Raw genomic sequence first — 26817 nt, 5'->3', positions numbered from 1 at the left:
CACATTTATGATCCATTACCTTTAGTTTGGTTGAAGTAAAATATGTACATTTTTTAAATAAAACACAAATAGAACATTACACACCATCTTTCATCATGACATGGCTGCACTTCAGTTTACTGCTAAATTCTGGTTTATGACATGTTAGGTATAATCCTATTCCATATTTACCATCTCCTCTTGTGAATTCACATTACACCCAATATGGTATCAAATAATAAATTCCACAGAGGCACAAACTAATTGGTGATGGCGTCTGATGCAGCTCCCTGGCAGACATCAGATGGACAAACCAGTTCTTATCTTGTGAAATGGGAGTTGGCAGCGGGTAATTAGCACAATCACTGGTGTTGCTTTAAAGGAAAGAATCTCTTTGGAAGTATGATTGCGTCTTTGATCACTGCCTGATCACCTGTCTACTTATCTGGGTTGTTGTACACTGGAGGCCTCTGTTTAGCGTTTAGATAGCGCCGCGTCTTATTGCCGAGTGGCTTCTTCTTCCTTTGTGTGGTCAAGTGTGCAGTAGATGAGTCCTGGGGAGAGAGAGAGAGAGAGAGAGAGAGAGAGAGAGAGAGAGAGAGAGAGAGAAACCTGAAGAGAACATCAGGATTTTCCTCAGACTGATAAAACCCAGATTTAGTGCCTCTCATAAAACACGAGGCAAATTGTGTGCTTATATCCACTGCAGGACCTGATAATAGGCTCCATTAATTTCCCCCCTCAAATGTTTTTTAACTGTTTGTTTTGGTGGGTGGACGTTTAACCTTTATCATTCTTCCTTTATTTTATTTCTGCTTCTGATTTATGGAACTTTTGAGGAAGGAACACACAGTATATATCCTCCTATAATCTGTAAATGTAATTGGTCTTTAGCAGAATTCTACATTTAAAAAAAAGAAAGAAAAAGTATTCACTTCTGTCCAGTATTTTGCAAGCCAGAGGTAATATGTGTTATCATTGGATTAGCTGGTTCATAAGCCTCCTTTCTGCTCCCATAGGTCGGAGGGGGGGAGTCTTTTCACATGCAATTGAACCCAAAGTTAACATCACTACACATCCCACCGATTATCTCAGGATTCAGATGTGTAGAGCTCTCACACAGAAAGATGGATGAATGCAAACTCTCAGCAGTTCAGCAGTTCAGAGGAGCTATCATATTAAATCCAAACTGTAGTCATTTAAATTGAAAGACTGACTCTTTCAATTAATACAAGAAAAATTACATTTTCAAACTTGTCTCCTCCATTCCAAACAAAAATTCTGTTACACTAATTAAACCTTTTCCACAAGTGAAAAATTGTGATGTCATTAGGCTTTCGCTAAAAAAAAAACAAAACAACGATAATATTTGCATTTATTTTTTAAAAATCCCAACAACAGCACATTCCTCTATGACATCTGCTTTTTTACACTCCAACACCATCATTTCCAAACCACAGTAGCTCAGCAGTGATGGTGTGGAAACAGAATCAGCTCAATTTATGGCTCACTGAAGGTACCGAGAGAACCGACAGCTGCGCTTCCTGCAAAAGCTCCAAACTGAAGTCATTATGAAAATTACAATGCTGAACATCCATCCAAAATCACCGCGTTTGAACTACATTCCTTCACTTTGTCTGTCCTCTTTCGCTCCACTGTTTTTCCTCTCTCGCTCTCGTTTCACATGAACATGTAGAAACAACAACACCATCACCATCAAGCAGGGGAGCGGGAAACTGCAGCCGTGTTTTTTGAATAATAAAGATTACAGTGCTTTGGCATGACCCTTGAAAATGGCTGGCAATAAAAAGTAAAGTGGAGGCGGAAGTGAGAAAATCCCAACTGGGACTTTAATACGCTCATGAAAATGCATCGGTTTATATTTTATTCTGTGAGTAAGTGTGTGTGTGTGTGTGTGTGTGTGTGAGACAGAAACAGAACCGGAGAGACTAAAAGAGAGAAAGGGAAAGAGCGAGGGGGGGGGGAGCGCAGGGGGGCCAGTGAAAGAAAGCAGGACCCTCCTCTGGTATCTAAATGATTACAATGAGTCCCTTTCAAGCCGTTGCGCCCATTGCTGTGACTTGATATGATTTTTATCAGATGCTGAAATGCTACATTACCAAGTGGGCAGTAAATTATGTCTAAACCAATTACACTGGGACCCTGTGCGGCCCGACGGCCTCAGAGGGCCGGGGGGGTGGGGGGTCAGGAATGAGAAAAGGGTATGATAGGGTGGGCTTTGGAGGTGAGGGGCATGGCTGGAGTTTGTCTTGATTAGTGGAGTCTGGGGGTGCATGAGAGTCTGGCGATAAGGCCCCTAGAAGGGTGTGTGTGTGTGTGTGTGTGTGTGTGTGTGTGTGTGTGTGTGTGTGTGTGTGTGTGTGGATTGCAGATGAAATGCACATAAACAAAGGTGAGCATGTGGGTATAAGCGTAGATTTATGTGTGCATTTAGGGAAGGTGTGTGTCTGTCAGAGGTCAGAGAAATCAAAGAGGGTGTCATGGGAAAATGTGTTTCAAAGCTGCCCTCAATAAATGAGAAAGTCATAAATTAGCCTGGGTTACCTAATGCTCGTCGAACGAAGCCGCTGAATCGGTTTCATATCTCTGGCAAGCAAATCAGTGCATTTCCCCTTTTTATTGTCAACAAAATGTATCTGAAACATATCAAGAGGAAAGGTTGCGTCATTCAAAAGTCACAATGCTTTTAAGAAAAAAAAACATTTTGCTGAGTTGCTGGAGCAAAAATGTTTATGAATTCTGCAACATACACACAACTTGTCAACCAAAAACTGGCAGTTAAGACATTTTGAATGTTTCTCTTTCCACAAAAACTCTCCATTCATACGATACATCTGAGGGAAAATTGTGTGTGTTATCGTGTCCATCTGCACTACTTTGTTTATTCCCGTCCATTTTATAAACACCATTAGAGGGCAAATAGGTGATGATGATGATGTGGAATAGCTCTTCCCCTCCCATAAACTCAATTAAGATCAGAGAAGATTCAGTCAGAACGTCTTTATTGCAGCTGCTTTGTAGACAAATGGATTAACTTTCCCTTTTCTCTTGCCGCTGATTCTGCTGAACTCTGCAATGTGGCTCACTGATTTATGCACTAACTGGGTGTTGTTGTCATACAGGGAACAATCAAAATCGCTCCAGAGAGAAGACAAACAGCACCAATAAAAACCAGATTAAGGGCAATGTTTGTATGCAAGTGTAGAAGTTGTAATGAGCAATAAACAATCATCAGAAACCTGAAATCAACCCCAGGAATGTCTCTGCTAAAGGTCTTGTAACCATATTTTACCTTCTGTGGTTGTGTCCCTTATTTTGAATTTTCCATTTGTGCACTGCAATTATTCCACTAAACTGTTACTGTGTGTCATGTGTAATTACACGTTGTGAAGATGACAAAGTCCAGTTTCCATAAAAGAAAAATCTTTTTTGTTTAAAACCACCTGAGATGTGTATTTCATCCTACAGCCAACATTTGTCTGCTCTATTTTTGAAGCAACTTTTTATTGTCAAAAGGGGGCTTTAAAAACTGAAATGAAAATCCCCTTTCTTTATAATGTTTACTCTGCCCTTTCCCATATCCGCTCCCACTCTGTTTGTAGTCTCCCACCCCTATTCACCATATTCCCGGATGCGAGCAGCTTGGAGCCAGCGATAGACTGCAGATGAAAGGAGAGAAAGAGGGGGAAGATGGTAATGAAACAGAGGGGAGAGACAAGAGGTCCCCGCAGGGACTCGGATGCCTCGCGGGACTTGTTTCACTGTCAGACCACGCTGGCCCCCACGTTCCCCAGCTCCCTGTGGAGAAGATGTGTCAGAGGATGTTCTGGGTCAACCATGGGAAGAGACCCTGTCTGGACAGATAGCGGCGCTCTGCCAAATTACCACTCGTGCTTTTGATGTTTGAGATTGTAAATAAAAACAGATGGAACTGTTGAAATGGTCTGAATCTGCATTTCTCTGGTGTCTACGTGCATGTAACACACAAAGCCGTGATGGAATGGAGGAATTAAACGCTCCTTGGGTAGATGAGCAATATCGAGATGGTTAAAACTCATTAGGTAGTGTTTTCCTGACAGCTTCTGTGAGCGACAGGCAGTACCGTGTGTGCGGCTCTGCTTTTGCTCAACAATTTACCACTTTAAAAGGCCCAATAGCCAATCTGCAGACAATCGTCCCCTGTAACACTATCTGGGCCACGTTGATAAAATGCAGATGTGGCTCCTCTCAATGTGAATTTGTGACCCATTAAGACGAGCCCCTCCTCTTTCCTCACCACTCCATCCCTCGACTTGGCAGGAGACTCCAAACCGCCTTTTTCACATGCATTCCCCAAAAGCAGGTATGTGGATAGTATCAGGCTAACGAGTCACAATGGTGAATTTGTTCAACAAGGAGCGCCGCATTACTTAAATCCAAGCGTGGTTCTCCCTCGCTTTGAGATCTGCGGACTAGATTGGCGCTGTCTCCCCAGCGTCTCGTTTAGGGAGGGACAAAAGGTGAATTCAAGCGCTCCCTTTGAGGTTCACAAGACCTGACTCAAGTCTATTGATGTCAAGTCTCCCCTCGGTCTTTCAGGCTGAGTGACGGCTGACTGAGGTCTCCATTGGTCGGCCATGTTTGGTGTACAACAACAGCAACAACAACAGCTTTACAGACAAACTGAATCAAGGAATTCACATGTTCAGGTGTGACTAACCACAAGTTAACTTTCCCACAGTTATACAGCATTATTATTACTTGTACAACACTCAGTATGCTACGTTTGTTTGTGTTGGATGAGATGAGTATTTTAATTACACAGCAATTCAAATTAATTCTACTTGTATGTTTTGAGGGTTACGGGCAGGTACAGGTTTGTTGGGAAGAAGCAGAAACGTAACAGCCCGCATGAACCTGAATCTGGATGACGGCACAGCCGATGAGTTCCATGCAGTCTGGCATGTATTTGATGCTGGGATCCAGGGAGGGAAGCTAAAGGCTAGCTGGCTGGACACTTGAGTGACAGTAACAGATGTCACCATCTTTCTTACAAGAAAGCGTTTTTAAACTGCATTTGCTGAGATTAAAAGAAAGGAAGAACATTTAGCTCAACTTTCTTCTTTAGCAACAAGTCGCTGATGTTACGCCCTGCGACGGACTGACGACCCATCCAGCATGTACCTGCCTCTCGCTTAATGTCACCTAGGATAGGCTCTACCCCCCAACCCCCCCATGACCCTTAACGGATAAGTGGTATGGAAAATGGATGGATGGATGAGAGCTGATGTTGCAACAGGTGTGACGTTAGTTGAACTGCCCCCAAAAAGTTTGTGTTCGAGCTTTGTGTGACTTGAACTAACGTACTGCAGAAATGATCCTGCTGTGTTTACAGATGTGAGTTTAGTAAGTTGCTGACCTGAATGGATGCTTCCCAATTGAACTGAAACCCTCCAGTGTGAACGGAACACTGATGGAATACTGAGCAGAACCCGAACACAGCAGTCAACCACACAACAATGTCCAGTCTCACGCTGCTGGAAGTGCCTTCCTGAAGTAAATAGTCCTAGTCAACACATGTGGTCCTGCATCTTGGCTGAACACTCCAGTGTGAGCTTTCTTCTGATTTAGATAAAAATAAATGTGTGTAAATCACCCATTATGTCTCCCATGTTTTTTTAAAAGTTAATCAAGGTGTGAACATCCGCCTTGAGGTGGGAGCACCCACAATAAAGTGACATTCAAAGACAGCAATTTAACTATTTGGTACGCATCTAAATACATTTTCCTGCAGGTATGAGTCAAAGCATTTAAACTTTCATTTTATTTTAAAAAACAGTCCTCCCCTTACTAGTGAACAACCAGAATTACCTATATTTTCCCGGAAAAAAGTTATAGGTAAGTTAGCAGCAGTGAGGTGATGCATGTGACTGTATGTAAAACACACACACACACACACACACACACACACACACACACACACACACACACACACACACACACACACACACAGTGCTAGAGGAGGAACAGCCACAGCATTAAATCATGATGAGTTGCTCATTATACAGTATGTTGTAAATAATTCCACTTGACCACATTTCATTTGAAAGCAGCCAGCTAAGAGTGTCTCAAACTGTTTATACTGACCTTATTGTTCAATTTGTAAAGCCCCCCCCCCTGCCCCCCCTCCCATCTGTGGTTTAGCCCAGTAGTGCCTCTGGCTATGCTTTTACATACTCTCTGATCTAGCTCATTGCACCACTTCACTGTGAATAGATTGAGTTAAAGTCAAAGCCTGAGCTAACAGAGGAGAGCATTATGGATGAGTACCCTGTGAAAAAGGCCCATTGAAAAAAGGCCTTTGACAGATTAATTGGTCGAATTAGTCACGATATTCAAATTGCCTCTGTTGACCAGCCAATGACTGAAGTGTGTACTACTGCCGGCTGGGCCAACCACAAAACTGTCCAAATTGCGAAAGGGACACATTAGGGTTCTCCCTCTCTGCCAGCAAACCCACGTCCAGTGGCGCAGCACTTTTGCCAGTACCGCTTCTTGAAAAAGTTTCATAGCTACTTTCTGGCTACATGGAAAACATTGAGAACTTCTTTATAATATCTGTCAGCTCCCCCAGATTCCAACATAAACAGGTGTTCCACCCAAGCCGGTGTATTTACTTATGTCAAGGCTGTGCTTACATATACAGACACTCAACACACTTTTAACATTCTCCTCAATGCTACAGTCGAACGGAACTTGGCATCAGTGTCTGCAGCGGCTACACTGTTTCAAGAAGACAAATTAAAGCCATATAATTTTCCTGCTGAAAGACTCGCTCTGTATCGCAGGTGTCAGGGCCCAAAGCAGGCGTTAACTCCCTCCAGCCCCTCGAGCGCACACATACACACATATGGTACAAGCCCACGCTGACATATATGTAGGAGTGCAAAAAATGTCTCATGCAGTCACTTAAGTCCCCATAGCATGGCTAACATGGTTGTAAAACATGTCGGCTTGCACGTGGCTCCAGCTTGTAATAACTGCTGATGACAGTAATATGAGTTTGTCTGCGTGTGTGTGGATGATGTGAAAAACATATAAACGAGTTGGTGCAAAGACAGAGGCTTGGATTGTAGGGCGTAAATCAGTTTGGACATTTAAAGCAATTGTTTAACAAGGATTCTGGCAAGGATTTAACAGGATTTTGCTGGATTTTTGAAGGTGAGCTGAGAAATTTAAATTCAATTTATCACCACTTTGTGTCAACAAAAACAAGCTTTAAACTGTAAACTGTAAAACAAAGAGATAGTACCTTTTTTTTGGAGTTTGCAGATTTGCTGAAAGCAATTTGGCTGCATTATAGTTTACTAGTGTGCTGTAACTTTGCACTATTCTTTTAGGTAATAGACTGCAGTGAAATGAAGTGAAGTACCAGGTAAGTGCTACCTTGGTGCTGTTAATTTCATTACTGACTTTCTCCTGCATGGTGCCTGCTTTATATAAGGACTTTTTCTTGTGCTCCAGCAGATCGCTCTGTTGTTAATGATTGCGTATCAGCTAAGAAAATGTTAACTAAGGTATTAAATCAAGTGATAAGTAGGGTCACCTTCTCATTAACTTCTCTCTAGTCCTGTTGGAATGAGTCCTATAACCCAGAAATAAGTTTCCTTTGTCGAATGTCTGGGTCCCTTGTCAGTGTTTTGTTTTGTTTTGTTTTGTTTCAGCTCCAGCCCCCCCCCCCCCCCCCCCCCGCGACCCTTAACAGGATAAATGGTAGAAAATGGATAGATATTGTGCAGAGCTAGTTTTGCTAATGTAGAGGTAATGCGTTTAGGGTGTAGTCTGTTCATAGCACCTATTCATTGCACTGATCCTCATTTCATTTTTGCTGCAAAAAGCAGACACGTGATGCACATTTGAGAGGATTATCACACTGAGCCACAGAGCTCCATTTCGGCAATGACTGTAATCAACCATCGGATGTTTAAGCTGTTCTTTGGTGGAGGAAACCAAGGTGATTCTAACTTCCAGGTTGGTCGATAGCACATTAATGATTCCTGCAGCATTCTGTTCATTCAGCCAACCACACATGGACAGAGGGACGCCTCTGAATTTGCTTCTCTTTGCTGACCTGGAGGCAGTGTCCACTCTTTGATACAGTCTATGTTATTACCACTGGTACATGCTCACCATTTTGTACTGTAGTTTGTAAAACTTCACACAGTAAACTTTTACCTGTTTACACATTCAGCAGTTGGGAAGTAACATGAGCAATAAATGAGTGCACACAGATGGAATGAATATTGTTGTCATTTTCCTTTTAGCCCTGTTTTTGCAGCCACCGGCTCCTCATGGAAATATCTGACTTTTTAACCAAATACACCTGTGATTCTATTTGTTAGCTGCTACCTTTGAGTGTATGCGTCATCAGAACTTTCGGTAAACAGAACAGTAAACATATATTAGGAAGTTGTGAGCTGGACAACAGCGATCTGAAATATTCTACAGAGTGATCACCATAAGCCACAGCGCCTTCAAACAAGTGGTCGTGTACTGTTTTTAGTCCCTTAAGACAGGGACTTAAAGGACAACTGCTCTCTAAAGTGAGAGGAAGCGGACTACGTTTTGCCAGTTTAAAATGTTGTTGAAATGAAACATTTATATCATCTATTCGCATTCATGTCAACCTACGCAGAGGATTCATTTGTAGTTTTCTGAGTCTTGCAAAAAAAAACTGAGCAAAACAGATGGTGATGTTTGTGCACTTTGAATTTGATGGCGATGCCTCGACAAGGGCCAAAGTGTCAAGGGCTACATTCCTGCTTTGCAACTCCATGGCTGCAGCAGCCTACCTCTCTGAATATTTACCAGACATTTATAGGGACAGTATAGGTGCAAAACAAAACCTCATTTGTACAAATATGAGCCAAAACATTGTTGTGCGTAGAAGTCAAGCAATTGACAAAAAAAGTAGTGTTACCATTTATAAGTAAAACCATTACTTAAACTGCACAATAAAAACTATATTTCTGTGTCAAGTGTTAATTGCAAATTGATTTTATCAAGGTTTTTTTATGGAATTCAAGTTTTTTTTTTCCGTGCATTTATAATGTTCAGTTGTGTAAGTGTTTCTTTCATGTGCTAAAAAAAAGGGGACTTTTTCCTTAGCTTTTTAAAACTAATTCAGCTTTAAAAAACAAAAAAAAAACCCAAGTCACTCTACAGTGTTCACAATGTGCAGGAAATGGAATTAATCACCGTTACTTTCCGAATGTTTCTGAATGGGAAAATAGATTTGAGCCTGTTGATACATGAGACCCACAGGTCCAACTGTGGCTGCGGCACCAAAACTGTCTGAGAGCCCAGATTTTGATACCAATCTTGTCATCTGACTGTCGAAAAGCAAAGCAGCATGTCACTCAAAATGTTGGGCCTTTAAAAGCAAAGATGGTAAAAGAAGGGCGGGAGGAGGAGAAAGAGAAACAGATGAGGGAAGTGATAGAGCACAAAAATGCCTGGAGTAATAATCCATATGAGACACAAAGGCGTACGCTCCCCGGTGTTCCTATGTGTGATAATGTGGCTTGGCCTTCAGCCACTTCCAACAGTTTAAGAAAGCTCTCCAGAAGAGAACAGAGGCTGTCCCTTCCACTTACCTCCTCCCTCCTCTCTCTCTCTGACTCTCTCTATATAAATGCTTGGCAGTTTTACGCATGGCTGGGAGCAATTTCCCACAATGTGTAAATTAGTCAATCTCCCAAGTCAGTAAAGTGGCCTTTGATGGGGAGGACATTAATGAAGTGTACCATTAGGCCTCACATTTGTATTCTTAGGGGCTCTCCAAGCTTTTGATGTCGCAGGGGCCCCACGGCTGATTATCCACATGCCAGCGCTGCATGCCTCTGTTACTTAGACGGGAAGGAGGGAGGGAACGAGGGAGAAAGCAAAGGTGCTGGATGTTTAATGTTCTCTCTCTTCTTTCCCTGCCTTACTGGACTGTCCACACTGTCCACGCTGGACATTTGAAATTGGCAAGAGAAAGAAAGAAAGAAAGAAAAGGGAAGAGAGAGGAGGAGATTCTGCGGTCCAAAAAGTGCAGACTAGGAGCTGGACTTCTCCCTGACACTTCAAAGCGCTGTCTGGAGTAAATTGCTGTGGACCGCTTCATTCAGAGTATAAGGGCTTTCCCTTCGCAGATGACAGTTGCATGGTGACAAAGTTCAATTGGCACTGGTAGGAGTGGAGGGGGAGGCCTAGATCAAAGCGGGACCATTGTAATGGTTTTGTTCCGTGGAAAATCGCTTTTTGTCCCCGGCCTTTTCAAGCCAACTCCTGGCTCCAGTCAGAGTAAATGGGATTTTTAACTCCCTTGTGTGGGTGGAAGGGCGCAGGGAGGTGGAGGAGCAGAGGGAGGGGAGATTCTTAGCCTCAGGGTAAGGAACTCAAGACCCCCCTTTTACTCCTGCTCCTCCTTTAACCCACCCCCCACCTCTCTTGCCGCCCCCTGACAATGCAAGGCCAACTATGTTGATGTTATTGTGCCTTTCATCTGAACTCGGCATCATAATCTTCACAGAAAAAAATTTAGCAGAGCAATTGTGCAATTACATTTGTTGTAATTACCAGAATGGGACGCGGCAATGGCTTACGTCCTTGTTTCCCCCCATGGAGGGCTTCAAATGTTCAAATGTTTCAGCACATGGACAGAAACAAAATGTCTTTTCTGTCTTTCTTTCCTTCTCGCTTCCTTTCTTTCTCTCGCATTCACAACTTTACACATGACCATTTTGTTCCATCCATGGAGATAAAGCTGTATCTTAAGTGGCTGATGTTGGCCAATTATGGACAAATAAACAATCATCATCTATCTCTGAGCCCTCATCTCCTCCTCCTCCTCCTCCTCCTCCTCCTCCTCCTCCTCCTCTTTCTCCGTTTTCTCTCAATTGTACTCTCTTGAAACAGGAGAGGAGAAGTCAAGTTTGTACAAAGCAACACTGCGATCCAACAAAACGATGACGTTGGAAATACTCGTATCTGGTCAGATGAATTATTTTAATTCTGTGAACAACATAGCAAAGTTCAACATTTGTACCTACAATTAACATGAAATATTTTGCATATAATATTGGTATTATTGTCATTTAGATCAGGCCATAGGCAGTCACCTTGAGGGGCATCGCAGTCTGAGCATTACAGGATATGATCTTTGATGGGTAATGATGATGTTATGGTGGAGTCAAATGGACGGAGTTAAGAAATGAAGAGACAAAGACATATTGGCATTCAGTGGGAACTTTCACGAGGCTAGCTATTTGAGCGATAAACAATGTATGAAGTGCAAGTACAACTAAAGGCTTACAGTATAAGATGCATTATTTTCACTGTGTCGTGGAGTTTCCTTTTCAAAATTTAGGAAATGTCTCATCAGGATTAGGATCCCTGGAGGAAGCTACGGCAATGGGAAAGATACACATTTGAATGGAAATAAATCACAAAACGTGTGTGTGATCAAGAAGATGCTAATGTTGTAATGTGATCTAGAAGAAGAAAGACTTTGATACCCTTACAGACTCATTAGATGAAAACTGAAAGGATTTTTCTTTGTTTTTAACAAGTTGTAGTGTTTCTCCAGTCTTCTCTTTTCATTTAAATAAGTTAAATTATCAGGTTTCATCCACAAATTTCCCAATGTGTTGTGCTTAGCACTGTCAGAGGTTTTCCCGCCATTTCTCTTGAACCGCAATACCAATAAACTGCTGCTAGCAAAGACAACAAGTTCAGCATCCCCTGTAATTTCTTAATCAAGCAAAAGAAACTTCTCATAATAAATGCTGATTTTTTTTTTTCCAGGAAAGAGTGAAGGGACATGTCCACTACAGTGAGCGTGTGCTTGTGTTCAGAGGTCTGCGGTTTTGCCTCCACACAACACAGCAGTCCCACAGTTTTTAAACTTATACGGGCACAGAATCATTTTTAAAGGTTTACGTTTTTCAGGCTTTAAAAATTCTGGATGTTAGGTGCAATTTAATATAATGGATGTCAAGTCAAGTCAGTTTTATTTATATAGCGCCAAATCATATCAAGTGTTATCTCATGACACTTTACAAGTAGAGCAGGTCCAGCACCTCACTCCTTCAATGAATCTACACCCAACAATTCTCCAGCTGCAATCACTTCCTGCAACAGCGGCCACGAAAACCTTCCTTTTAACAGGCAGGAACGTGGAGCAGATCCAGGCTCAATGGGGACGGCCTTCTGCTTTGAGTGGTTGGGGGGAAAGAGAGCACTGATGTAGCCTCAGTGTAGCAAGCTAGCTAGAAACAGTGAAAGGCACCAAATGCTCTTGCACAGTTACTAATTAAGGCCACATATTAGTTTGTATTATTCCTGTAATATTTGCTAACTAATATTGCTTGGATATTTTGCATTACATCAAATCTTCATGAACCATTATGGTAAAATCCCAGTGAAGTTCTGACTGAGCACTGAAAACTGCGTGTGTGTGTGTGTGTGTGTGTGTGTGCGCGCGCGTGTCTCTATGCCTCCACGCACACAAGGTATGAGGATATTTTAGCAGCCAAGTGCGTCAGACAGAGCTTGAGCTGGGTCTGTGTGATTGACTATATGAGCTGCTGGCCAAATGTCTCCGTTTTTTCCCTTGAGCTTGGGGAGAAAAGTGTTATTTCTTCAAAAGCCCCATTTGAGAAACCCTGCAAGCCTGTAATTGCTAGGGAAAAGGCCGGACAACCTGCCAAGCCAAACACTTGAGAGGGAATTTGAAATATTGTAAACAGTAGAGTAACCCACTCACTGTCGAGACCTAGACCGGGGGGAGAGGAGACGGCCGGAGGGTGGTTTCAAATGAAATATAAAGTGTTTTAGATCCATAAGCATCAAAGATGACAACATATGTCCTTTGAAGCTCCAGCTGAGTCTCTTCGTTGGTATTTTATTTGACCTAAAAATGTTAAATTAAGATGTTTTTAGTGAAAACCTGCCTCAAGGTTTAATCTCCAGATCTGAGTCGTCACAACCCAGGGTTGCGACCCCTTCACAGTTCTGAACAGTGAATGTAGTTTATGATCACACCTAAGTGTGTGTTGACACAATATTTTCTTTGGTTGTCAAATAAAAACGTGGGGATTATTATACTAGCGCAACCCCATTTTCCCATCTTAATGACCCGAGCTCTGCTCTCCTGGAGTAGGGAACCATTAAAATCCAGTTTGGTTTCAGTGCAACTTGGCATTTCTGTGGGCTTATTTTCCCCCTGCTTTCCTCACTCCCCCCACCCCATCCCCTCCCTTTTAAAAACCCAAATCCCCCGACACCAATTAGAAGGCAAAAAAGGAAATCTTCGACCAAACATGACATTTACAGGCAAGAACTCAAGACCTTAACAACTCCCCCACCCTCTCAGACACATATTAGACAAGAACTCACTAAAGGCACACAAGCAGGATTAGAAAGGCACATATTCATTTTCTTTATAATTATTGTGCCATCAAAATGCCAGATTACTGCATTACTGATATTCCCATGGTCATGCTTTCACTGTCTGATGTTTCAGCCCTAGTCAGTAATTCCTCTACATCTCAGCAAATTAATTCCTCTCTCCATCATTTTATGTCATGTCAGACTGCCACCCTCCACATGGATGTGTGTCACTCTCCACATCTGCATGTGTCTGTAAGCTTTAACCAGACTGGACCACAGCATTAATTAAGATGGAAACACATCATTAACTCAGAACCCCCCACCCCCCCCACCCCCAACCCCCCCATCTCGTCTCCTACCCAACCTACAGACGACAGAGTGTACACACAAACACTTGAGTAATTACTGATAATTAAATCAATTACAGGCGGTCTCTGCCTTGCCAACTCTGGATGGCGGCAGCCGTGTCAGGGCGCTCCAAATATTTGAACAGCAGAATCCAAATACATTTCATCTCTGTGAGCTGTTTTCCCTTCAGAGCAAATCATGCGCCAAACTCACTTTGAAAACGGCAGTCAGCGTGGCCGTGTGGGCAGTGGCAACAGGCAGCAGAGGCCTGATGAGCTTCAGCATTAATGACGAGATGATTAGTCAGCTTTTCCTTCCTCCGGAAGAGGGTCTGCAATTTCATCCCAATCATACTTTGCTTTGAAAGGTTTTGCACAACTGTAGAAAAAAATAGCTGGGCAATTAAATTGTTTTTACTCTTTTTTCCCCCCAAGATTACTATCTGGTGCTCTTGCAGTCATGGTTGACAGAAAAGAGATAAAATGGACCATTTACTGCCTCCTTTGGGGGTGGGCTCAGGCGGGGAGAGGGAGCCACAGCCGGCCCAGGGAACAGCAGGCTCTGCTTCTCCTTTCCATTACTTGTGAGGGTCAAAATTTAACTGTTCACTCAGACTTTTTCTTGAAGTTGCGATTTGTCCTCAGTAACCCCAGCAGATTCAAGTGCTTCATTAATAATAAAAAAATAGCATAATTGATATTTACATTTCAGACTGGAGATTGCAGTGATTTATGTTTCAACATGAGTTACAACAAGTCATGCAAGGTCAAATCATTTTCTGTGTATTGTGGTGCCAGTGAAAGCTCTCCGCCAGGTTTTTGTGTGGCAGGATTAGCTGTGTATGTGATGTGGAGCAGAGGGGTGGGGAGGGGGAGTTTATCAGATGCAGCTTCGTTTGGTAAAGGCAGCCGACATGGGGAGTGGCCACCAGTGTCTCTGTGTGGTTTTGATAAAAACAGAGATTTATACTCTTCCAGCATTTAGGTCTGGGCCATTGTGGTGATGCCGACTTAGACCTGCCGCCACCTCTGTCTCGACAAGCCGGGAGAGAGGCGGATATCATTAACTGCCTCCTCCACTCTATCAGCAACATCATGCCCAGCCTGGACGTAGCACTGATAAAGTGGGGGCTCGCTGACTTGTCACATGTAGTGACCTCAATGATAAAGCACTTATGAAAGGTTAAAGGTGTGGCGGCTGGGAGGAGTCCCCCAAGGCAACTCAATTGGACCACTGGCTTTTGTCAGACACACATTAATACCAAAGCTATACATATATATATATACACACACACATATATATATTGATATACATATATCTTGATATATATACATATATATTGATATATATTGATGTACATATATATTGATATATATTGATATATATATAGAGAGAGAGAGCTAGAGAGAGAGATACCCACACATACACACACACATAGTACATCCCATGCAGCTAGCTTTTGTTGGCTATTTCATTGGTTTCTGCTTTCATACAACAGGACTGTAGTCATATTAGCCTTGATTATCTCTTACTGTGGAGCCAGCTAGGGTGTGACATATTTAAAATCCCTAGATTACCCGTGTTGCATTCAAATCAATAATGGCAGGCGGTGAGCTGCTTTAGTTAGGCCCATATATACCACTTTTCAAATGCAAAAAGAAAGTTGCTGTCCATAATGACATGTGCAACTGCAGCTCTCTGTAACTCACATTTGTGTCAGCAGAAATAGGTTGGAGAGATGAGCTGCACACATCCCAGTCAACATATCACACCCCCAGCTCATTGTAACAGCTCTCCCTGTCACACAGATTCAACTCTGTGGTTTCCTCCACCGCGGACAGTAAGTAAGCCGCCCATTCCAGGTTAATATGCACAAACACAACTCTCCTCACAACCTGCGTTGTGAAAATTTTGTCAAAGAAAATAAGCAGACGCACCTCAGTGTTGTTTCTATTTTCTATAAAAAAAATAACAGAAAGTAAAAATTTCAAAGCAGGTTTGAAAGATTAAATAAAGTTTATTCTCATTGAGTGAAGGGAATGAAATGCAATTTTTAAAAGACACATTTTGGTCATGTCTTTAGACATGAACAAATGAGGAGAAATGACAAATAAATAAATCCATAATCTATAAATAATCTTAGTAATATAGTTGGTTTTGAACATGTCAAAAAGAGAACATTTCTGAATACAAGCCCCCTCCTCAGCAGCCTCTGCAGCTTCCACTACAGACTAACATTTGTTGCAGATAGTCCACAGAGGTTTCAGTCGGAAGACTGAGGGCACAGAGGGCAGGAGGGGGAAGCAGTGCGTCGCTGTTCTTGTCCCCTCTGGCTTATTGAATTACCTAAATGAGCAGAGGAGACCAGGCTGGGGCTCTCAGTCGTTTGAAGTTTACAAATCATCCTGACTGCTCTGGGCTGAGGGGGGATGTCGCGAGGGAGGGTGGGTGGGAGCGGGTGGGGGGTGGTCTTTTGATGATTTAAATAAAAACATCAGGGAAACAAACAAACAAGGGTGGAAAAGGGATAAAGATGAAGATGGCGACGAGGTGGTAAGGAGAGACCATGTTACCCATGGCAACATGGGAATGGTGATGGTTGAGAAACCACTTCCTGTATATGATGGGAAAATTGTACAACTTTAAGTGTGTGTGTGTGTGTGTGTGTGTGTGTGTGTGTGTGTGTGTGTGTGTGTGTGTGTGTGTGTGTGTGTGTGTGTGTGTGGAGCAGTTGGAAAACTCTCAGAACAAATCACCCTAATCGGCTCACATAAAATATCATTTAAATTCTGGTAAGATTTCAAAATATAGCAGAGATAAAAATCAATGAATGTAATAATTTGTCTTTTCGATTACAATTTCAACGATTTAACAAAACTTTCATGTGGATTTTCACTCCCAACATTACAGGAAACTATTGGATTTATTTGGAGACCAGTCAATAAGGATTGTGTAAGCACCTGATGGAGAAATGATAGGGGGTTTTGTCGGTACAATCAGGGGCCTCTTCCAAGCTATTACGTGGAACTAATTAATTATGGCATGAAAATGCATTAAAATGTCTCTCTTCCACTGAGGACAACATCCATTTTCAGAATAGAAAAGCCTGAAATGTAATTAGTTACACAATCATGACAAAATACGACTGCCCTGACTCAAACCATATTGTTCCATTTCCATTCCTCAAAGCCCTCAGAATACCGTATTGGGTTTTTAAACGATATTTACTGTACTCTCTGGCCATCATGAGGTCGCTCGCATACTCATGACTAAAAAAATGACAAAGGGAAAGAGTGATTTCAGCATTCAGATGACCAGGAACTCAATCCACAAATGTCTGGGGACGGTAGGAATCCATTTCAACTTTGTGACCCAGCAGCTCTGTGTCTCTGAAGCCAAGCGACTGCGCTGTAATTGGACGACACAATGTCTGGGAGTTCTGAGACTGGACAGAACTCACGGCAAATTACCACTCACTTCCTGCTCAATCTGAGTGGGCACTCCAGCCGTCAAGGGAGCTGTTGGACTTTGAAATGTGTTTGCTTAGTTTGGCATCTCTGGTGACCGTGACCCTGTTATAATGAAGAATAATTTACCATTTTAGAAAGTTCATTTCTGTGCATGCCTTATTTGAAACAGTGAAATCCCAACGGTGCGTGGGACCGGTCCAGAATTACTGTAGTGACTAATGTGAAGGAGTTATATGTGAAAGTAGGTTTGAGTTTTCAGTCCTAAAAGTGATTTTGTTTTGTTTTGTTTTGATTTGTTTTGGTTTGATTTTGTTTTTAATTTATCATTAATGTTAAATGGGGTTGCAAGAAAAATGAAGACTGACTGTGCTGGGATAATATTTGAATATAGGTGAAAAAAATAATTTGCAGGAAGACATTTTTAATTATACAATATGTTACAATTATATGTGTTGTAATGTGTTTATGCAGGGACGTCAAGTTTGCTACATCAGAAAAAGGAACGCACAAGCAGAATATGGGATGTCAAATTGAATTAATTAACACCGAAAACTCCAGAAAAGCGACAAGTGCACATGTATGCTCATTATTCAACCTGATTGAATAAATTTGCAAACAAAATCAAATTACTGTGCAATGAAAAGTGTTTCGTGTTAGAAATATAGTATTTCAAACGTGGTAGCTTGTTGTTTCTGTTACCTCCAGCAGGCTCGGCGTCTTGGTGCTGCTGCCTGGTGAAAGCAGCGTCCAGTGAAGGACGATTGGTGCTGACATCTGGGAGTTTGATAAAGTGGATTTGGTTTCTTAGGGGCAATTCCAGGCTGCTCTCCCCGGGCGCCAGGCCTACTCTGGTTAGTATATGACTTACATGTGTAGGCTCTCAGAGGGAGGAGCAGAGAGAGAGAGAGAGAGTGTGTGTGTGTGTGTGTGCGTGTGTGCGTGTGTGTGCGCGTGTGTGTGTGAGAGTGAGAGTGAGAGTGTCAGTAGTGTATGCAGGCAGGTATATGTGTGTATGTGTGTGTGTGTGTGTGAGTGAGAGTGTCAGTAGTGTATGCAGGCAGGTGTGTGTGTGTGTGTGTGTGTGTGTGTGCGTGTGTGTGTGTGTGTGTGTGTGTGTGTGTGTGTGTGTGTTGAGCAGAGGGGAAGCGGTTAGTTCAAATAGAAACCAGTAACCCCTCTACCATGTACAAAACATTAACGTGAGCCTTTCATCACCAGCTCCCCTACAGCACGCCCTCTCCCCTTCTAATTTACTTTAAACACTCACATTAGTCTCATCAATAAACCCTAATGGCTCTTTATGAAACAGTGGTCTAGTTCCCATTTTCCTAATGAAGGCCTGATTTCCCTCCAGAGCTTCTGAGTCCTGTGGAACTCATCGCTAAGATGGCGGATCAGTACTTTCTTTAAATCAGGGGGGAAAGAAAGCCTACTTGATGTAATGAATTAGAAATCAATAAAAAAAGATGATCAAAAAAGGATTTTTCATTTTTTTAAAAAGAAATAATACTATTAAAAGAAACATAGAACATTGAAAAATGTATGTATACATACATATATTTTTGTGAAATGTATAAAGGCTCCTACTAATCATTTTTCCTTCTTTAATGAGGCAACAGAGTGACGCTTAATGCAGGGTGTTAATTTTACGCAAGTGAGGAAAAAAAGTAAAGGGACGTCATAAATGGTGATCTAAAGATAAAAATACATCCCTCAAAATAAAGTTTGAGCTCTGCTCTTTTTCTCTACAAATTGTAATTGTAAAGTACTAATATATAATACACCCTGCAACTTTCATGTTGTTATTATCCCTCAAGGTTCATGTCACACATAAACAACCACCCGCATTATCATTCCAGCCGTTGATATGAAGCTTCATTTGGTTTTTTGTGACTTCATTTCAAACTGGATAAAAGCAACAGAGCCAGAAGCGCAGTTGACTTTGAAGATGAAAGCATTTCTGGGAAATGATATTTGAACGTAATATTCAACAAAGTAAGGGAATGTGTCGTCTCCAGGCAGAAAGAGGAAATACTAAAACACTGCTGTGACTCACGTTGCTAAAAATATCTTTAGGGATGTCTTTTTCTGCCATATTTTATTCTGGATGTGGCTTTATAGCAGAATTATTATATTATCATTTGTCCTGAGCATCTGATTTATGAACATATTGTGGGTTCTGTGGTTTGCTTTAGGATTTGGCAACATGAAAGCGGAGGTGGAGGTCGAGAGTACTGGCCTTCTGTGGCTAAACCAAAGCACCGTGGGTGTTCTCTCGCCAGGAGTCATAACACCAATCCCTCATTTTGTACTGCCAGCTGCAAAATAAGACTTCCCCCCATAAATGTAACGGTAATATTTCATCACTAATCAATCACAATGGCACATTTACCCCCAAGCAGGACTACAATCAGTAAAATGACAGCGGCGTCCAGGTTATCACCTGAAAATCAAGAAGCGTTCAAGATCATGGTTATGTTGTTAGATATCTCATAGAATTTACAATAATTGTAATTGATGCATTAACATGGAAGAAACATTTTAATACTGCAACTGCGGTAGATGTCTAAGGCCCTGCTTATTAAACTGCTGGGTAGATTTCTGATGCCATTTTATTATCAATTGTATATCTTGTTCATAATTCAGAAAGCTGTCAGAAAACAGTAAAACTTTTTTTTATTCCTTTCTAATGTTGAGCTCCTCAGAGTTGTTAAGGAGCTCAACATTGTGTGCAGATGTGTAAATGTTCTTGCAGCTTTAATATTGCATATATTTTGTTTTTGTTATGGGAAAAAAAGTGTATCATGTAGCTGAAAGATGAATCTGCATTTATTTTGCAGCCTACACTTTTTGTGAAAAAGTATTTTCAAGGATTATACTTTGATTTCCATGTGTTAGACAATTACTCTCAGTTTATTTTTTGGTTTGACAAGTTCCCCGTGTGCCTTTTACTAATATTTGTTTCGAAACAACATTGTCGATTGTCTTCTACTGTCTTTTTCTTCTCGTTCAAACCTGTACAGGTTCAACACCAGGTTGGGGTAAGACGCTCTCCCTTTGCTACACTTGGGTAAGAGATGTTAAACCATTTTAGTCTTCATAATATAAAATGAAGATTTATGCGCAAAAAAGACAGTGTTCCAATTCTGATTTTAAAGGACGACACTCAGAAAGAAAAATGTAAAAAGATATTTGCTATCAGGCTGGAGAGACTCGTAGTGTCTGCAGTGGTACGTTCCACACTGTTCCTCTTTGTCACTTTAAAAAAAATCATGTTTAAATGTCTGCAATCCTCTCCATCCTCATCGCTCTTTTACTTTTCTCTGTGCCCCTCACTGCTTTCTGCACCTCCTCTCTCTCTCTCTCTCTCTCTCTCTCTCTCTCTCTCTCTCTCTCTCTCTCTCTCTCTCTCTCTCTCTCTCTCTCTCTTAGAGGGGAGGATTTCCAGTCGGGCCCAACCTCACCCACAGCATTGCAGGGGGAATTACAGGGCTTAGTTCTCTCAACTTGACCCCGCTCCTAATTACTTGTCGGATAAGTCTTTTGGCTCCTCATGGAGTGTTGTCCTAACCTCCACTTGTCTGCTGTGTGTCCAAACATGGAGAAAGGAAAACACGTTCCAGTGGAACAGGGAGCTTAGCCTCCACACCACGTTCTCACAGAGCCCAGCGCCCCACCGCAGGCTCCCATGGACCCACACAGGTTAGACTGAGGACTCCTACACTCAGCGGGTGAATAAGTGGTGGAAAAAGAACATATCGCTCCCTATTAGAAGATTTTTCTTAAGAGGGACGTGAAACTTTTTAAACTAACATTTTTATAATGTAAAAATGTGCTGAATTTGATCCTGTATGCAGGATTGTTCAAACTGTCTTAGCGCAACACTCATACATGCTTATTTAAAGAACAGGGAAGCAGTATTTTGTTAAAAGAAATATTTCAGAGTTGGTCTCTACTTGAAAAATTGAAGTGGTGGGCTCCAGTGAGTGGAGGCAACCTGCAGCAAATTTGTCTTCGTCAGACCATACTGTCTGAGACGTTTCATAACCTTCTCTGGCAACCTCCTCTGTAATTATGGCCTCTTCAGAGACGATGATCAGTGCAACAACTTAGTGGCAAGCAGACATTAATGATGGATAATAGCGCTGGTATACAAAGAGCGAGAGGCTCTTGTAGGCTCTTCTGATTTGACTTTACACTCAGCAGGAATGTGTTGGATTTTCTTCTTTTCAAGGGAATTTAAAACAGTGATGGTTGACTGAGAAACATATCACTTCTAATTCCACCGGGTTCTTTTTGCGGTAAGTCACATTCTTCCAGAAATTAAATGAGGAAGCAAACATGAACAAAAGAATCTGTTTTACCCAAAAGACAAAATTAAAAAGTTAATGTCCAACATCCTCACAGTTTAATTGCTGATCATATCTCATTAGCTCATTTCTGCTCTGACCCTGGGAAAGCACACTGTGTCCTTGAAATCATAACTCAAAACAGGGATTATTAGACTCACATATTAGCTTTAAATAAGAGCTCCTTTTAGGGTATGTCATCAATTCTACCTAAATGCTGCAGCGATAAGTGAAAAAGAACAATCCTCCAGGGATTGAATAAGTTCAAGGGGGGAGTTTATTCCATTATTGTCTAATAGCTTCCATAACCATCACCCTTTACCCCCAATAAAGTCTCATTGGCCTGAGGATTGAGTCTGGATTACATGGTAGCTCTGCTAATAATGTCAAACACATGAAGAGCCCTGACCCTGAAATTCACCCATCACCACCACTCTGAGCAGTAGGGTATAGCACTCCGCTGACGTGAACAGAAATAGAGTATAAAGTCGGATCGCTCACAAGTTTGAATCATTTACATGTTCAGCGCGCAAAACATATATCCACCATTTTACATCATAGTGGAATTAGCAAGGAGGCTGTTGGAAGGAGACGTAGGAAAAGAGTGATAAGACACAAAAGGAAGCGCAAGCTGAAGCTCTGCATTTTTGAGCGTGTGTGTGTGCGCACGTGTGTGTGTGCGTGCGCGCACGTGTGTGTGTGTGTGTGCATACCTCAGTTTGTCGGCTGCAGCACTGTACAGCTCCCCTCAGGGCTGCATTGAGAGGCTGGTGCCAGAGAGTCTCACCTAGTCAGGTTAGCCTGGGAACACACTCCTACTACAGGCATTTCTTAGCCTCACTCACTCCCTTGCACACACACACACACACACACACACACACACACACACACACACACACACGCACAGACACTCACATGTCAGCATTCACAATGCAAGTCTACCCACATCATAAGCTAATGAGCCATTATATTGTCATCAGTGTTTTATTTGCACCACCCTGTTTCTCACACTTTGCCATTGTGATTTCTTAGAAACTAAACCATTGTTGTTGTTGCAGTTCTGCAGGCTTCACATGTCACTGAGCACTTCTGTCTTCATCACAGCTTGTTTTTAACTATAAACTCATTTCTGACAATGGCACGAAAGAATTTCAGTGTCATGAGGAAATAAATGAAAGATTTTGGTATTGTATTTAAGAAGCTGTGAAGCTCACAATTGTCGAGAACTCAGTAGAAATTCCATTTTAAGAATAAATTCGTTTACCTTTTCCAAATTTGTGTAAATTCTTCCAAACAGGTGACATTTTGATACAATCTCTTCAAAGTCACAGTGTTATGCACTTTTTATTGAACGCAGTTTTTTAAATACAATTTCACCGGTTCCTCAACACAGATGATTCAGTAGATGCAGTTATACTTACATAACTCCACTCTGACTTTAATCCTCAAAGTTCATGTTTACTCTGGACTCTATTCTCGACATGCAAAAGAAACAAAAACTTCCTGTAAATTTTTTTTGTTGCTGTCTCATCCTGGCTCCTGACACTCTGCTGTAAGTTATGAACCAACCATGATCTCCGGTGTGAATCCGGTTAACGAGCCTGCGACCGACCTCAACAACCCCTGCAGACTTGAAGTGTGTTTTGGGAACATCTACTCGTATGAAGCATGTGTTTATCTACATATCACACCATTGTTTTTGCATCTCTCCTGTTTGTAAACCTGAATACGAGCATAAGATGGCAAGACCACCCAAAGAGAACAATCACAAAGGTTCCGGATGTGGCAGAAAGCTGGACTCTCCTTTTTTTGAATGTTTGAAGAGGTTTGAGAGAACCAGACTGTGCAGACCCTTCAACAACTTGCAGCAGCCTTGTGCGTCTGTTAAGCCACATGATGTGATTTACGTTCACACAGAAAAGATTTCACAATCAACGAGCACATCTGTCAACATCATCTTCTGCCTGTTACCGGCACATTAATTTCTCATGATGCTGCAGTATTTGTTTTCAATTGATCTGACATGTTCAATGTGTGATTTTGTAAGTTAATGCTCTTGTCACAACAAGCAGATGAAACCACAATGAAGTGTGGAGTGATTGCTGTTGTACCTAGAAGGGAGGAAGGGAGGGCAGGCAGGCAGGGTGAGCAGGCTGGCTCTCCCCAGTGTTCGCTGTGAGAATGCAGCCTTTCCTGCTGACAATGGCTCCTCGCAGCACGCAGCTTCTGGCACGGGCCGCAGTAACTTGGAGAAAATGCTGCCCAGCATTTGAAGCGTGCCTTGTAAAAACTACAGTATGTGTGATTTCCCATCATATCTGGCACGAATACCAAGACAGAATCCAGTTTGAGAATTCAGCATGAGGTCAATTTAACACTTAACTGCTTTATTTTTAGAGAACTCGCAAAAGTGAAATATTGTTCCGGATTTATTCTGAGAATTTTGTTTTGTTTTGTTTTAATACTTCACTCCGCACTAATCATTTGATCCTAAAAGATAAAAATGTTTTGCCCTTGTAGAGAAAACGACGCATTTGTTCGTAATTACTGCCACGAGAGCAACATGAAATGCTGTAGGGGTAATGATGATGGCGAAGATAACGTCTGCATCATGCTACACCAGAGTAATCATCCTCAGATTGACGCGGCACACAGAAACAAGTTCATTTTGTTCCGTTCATGCCAAAAAGCCACTTTCCCTGCTCCAAACGTTTGTCTCGGCCTCCTGATTTTCCTGTCTCTTACAATCCACAAAGGATATTAGCCTTCGTGACAGAGGTAAAGCAATCTTTCTGAGAGCGACGTTTCATCATTAAAGTGCGGCCGCCTCTTCCTGTATTTGAGTTAAGCCTTTAATAACATCTGAGTGACTGCTTTGCGTCAACAAAATCACTTTTTTTTTAGCCTTTTTTTTTCTTTTTCACAGATTTTTAATTTAATTTAGCGAAGGAAGAAACTGAGGCCACGATAGAGTCTGCGTGATCGCCTTGAGTCAACAAAAGCACAGGGATGCAGAGACGATGGTTCATTAAAAAAAAAGTGGTGCATGTTATTTTGTTCCCTGATAAAAAAGGAAAACTTAAAAAAAAAAAGAAGGCCTCACTGGGCTGATTTAGTTTGTGTGACAAATCCCATGAAGCATTTATGAATACAGTATATGCTTCGCTCCATTCAAAGCTGACTCTCATAGCCTGCGCCCTGTGAGTCAGAGTTTGAATGTTACCTGAAGAAAACTTGGCACAGCTACTGAGCCAGCAATGGAAAATTAAAAAGCTCAGTTAGTGCCTATGGGTGAGAACAATTATGGGTTCACATTCATCACAATAGTGTACAAAGGGAATAAAAATTCCTAACTAAGTGTTTTACCAACAAAATGCCAGGAGTGAAATGAATGTAATTAGGCCCACAAATACCTCCGGCCTTTGTAACCGAGCTGTTTTACTGCCTTTAGCAGCGTGAAAGTATTTTTCCTTCACACTAAACACAATAGCTTTTGGCCAACAAGCACTCTGGAATCATGAGTGCACGATGCAACAGTTTATTGTTTTGTCTTGGTGCATATTTGTGTAGCAATCCTGAGATATGTCTAATTCAAGTGTGATAGTGATTTATGGGTTTAGGCCTACAGTTGAGCCATAAGAATCGCATTCATTCATTTCCTCATTTTGTAGTTTTCTGTGCTCAGGAGAGTAAAAACACTCATGCTACAACACTAAAAGTACAGCATCTCACATGAGAGTGGATCTTCTCGTTCTCACTCTCATAGAAGGAGGTGCGAACATGCCAGAAAGTAGACACTGAAGCTCTGATAAACCTTACAGCTCCTCTGCAGAGGAGAAAGCAACTCAGGAAATAATGCTCGGCTACTAGAAGCCTCATGAAAGTTGAAAAAGATGGATGGCCAGCAGTAAATATATTTTAATACCTCTCCACATCACTCAGTTCAGCCAACCAGGGGGGCGAGATCCCCACCGAACTGATCTCAGAACAAGTTGTGTGCAAGCAAGGGGAGGCTCACATGACCCCCGCAACGAACAAAACCCTCCTCCTCAGACTAAACACACCAGGGGGATCAGGTCAAACATTTTCTCAATACTTTTTTTTTTGCATTTTAATTCCTAAAAGTATTTACTTTTTAGATTTACTGAAACTCTCACTAGCTTAATAAAGGGTCCCATATTAATTAATTATTAATAGGGAATTAACTTAGGTTAGGCTGAATTCTAATAACAGTGCAAGAGAATTAGAAACTGAAACAAAGCAGCAACGTCTTACTAAAATCATGGTTCTTTGTTTGAAAATGCGCGTGATCATCTTGCAGCTTCAGATTGGGTCAAAAAATAATGTGAAAATAAAAGATTGTATCTGGGCCTGGTGCTTTTGTTTGGTTACCTTTTTTCTAGCCTTTTTTTGTTTTGTTTTTTCTATTGCACTGATTTTTTATTCAATTTAGCGATGAAAGAAACTCAAGCCACAATACATATGTGTATACTGTCTACAAGCCTGCAGTTGCTAAAATCGAACAGTTTTTCCAGTAACATGTCCTGGAATTACATGCTTTCACATGATAAAAAAGTAATTTATTGAAAGGAACGGAACTGCAACACTTAAGAATTGCTATCGCAAATTACTCAATTTAAATTCATGGAAAGGAATCTAAGGCGGTCAAGCGAAGGTGAAAACAATAAGCTGCTGGTTTGGACACGTCAGATGATGCATCTGTAAAAATGTACAATAAACATGGATTTTAATCGGTGTATCTGATTAACATTCAGCTTCTTTTTTTTTTTAATGTTCCTCCACAGTAGTTGCTGTGTAAATAGCTTGTGTTTGTACTAAATGTGTTATGGCTGGTGGATATCAGGAGGTTACAACAAAAATAAACTACTACCAGGCAATCGTATCAGCCCGAGGATATTTGGACACCATTTCATCTGCTCCACTAAGGCATGGTGCGAAGCCTCAGCTGAATTTATGAAATAGAGAATATAAATCTTGAGTAAATGTGTTTATGTGACCGTGGTCTTTTTCTTTAGTGAAAATTAGCAAGCGTTGTTTTGTTCTCTGTGTTAATGAGCGCATGTCAGAGCCGCGGTGACGATGAAGAAGAGACCACTTGTGACTTTCAGTGGAAGAATAGACATTTCTGAAGCTTCTGAGTGTTTTACGTCATGTGGTTACGCAAAAGCCACCGAAGCATGCCCTCATATCTGAGCTCTACATTTCCCCCAATT

At 41.6% G+C, this 26817-nt stretch overlaps 1 long non-coding RNA gene across 1 annotated transcript; it reads right to left on the bottom strand.

Annotated features, from left to right (window-relative positions):
* Positions 1-409: 409 nt before the first annotated feature.
* LOC147267768 (uncharacterized) lies at positions 410-23062 on the bottom strand. The gene is made up of 3 exons (XR_015112285.1): positions 23005-23062; positions 22297-22431; positions 410-533 (listed from the first exon to the last, which is right to left on the bottom strand). It is a non-coding gene; the product is annotated as an uncharacterized LOC147267768 (long non-coding RNA).
* Between the last annotated feature and the right edge of the window lie 3755 nt (positions 23063-26817).

This window comes from Aulostomus chinensis, chromosome 3 (assembly GCF_037954235.1).
Source record: "Aulostomus chinensis isolate RoL2024-O1b breed Wild chromosome 3, RoL_Achi_v1.0, whole genome shotgun sequence".
Taxonomy (NCBI): domain Eukaryota; kingdom Metazoa; phylum Chordata; class Actinopteri; order Syngnathiformes; family Aulostomidae; genus Aulostomus; species Aulostomus chinensis.
Note: the sequence above shows the minus strand (reverse complement) of the source record. Positions and strands in the feature narration are given on the sequence as shown.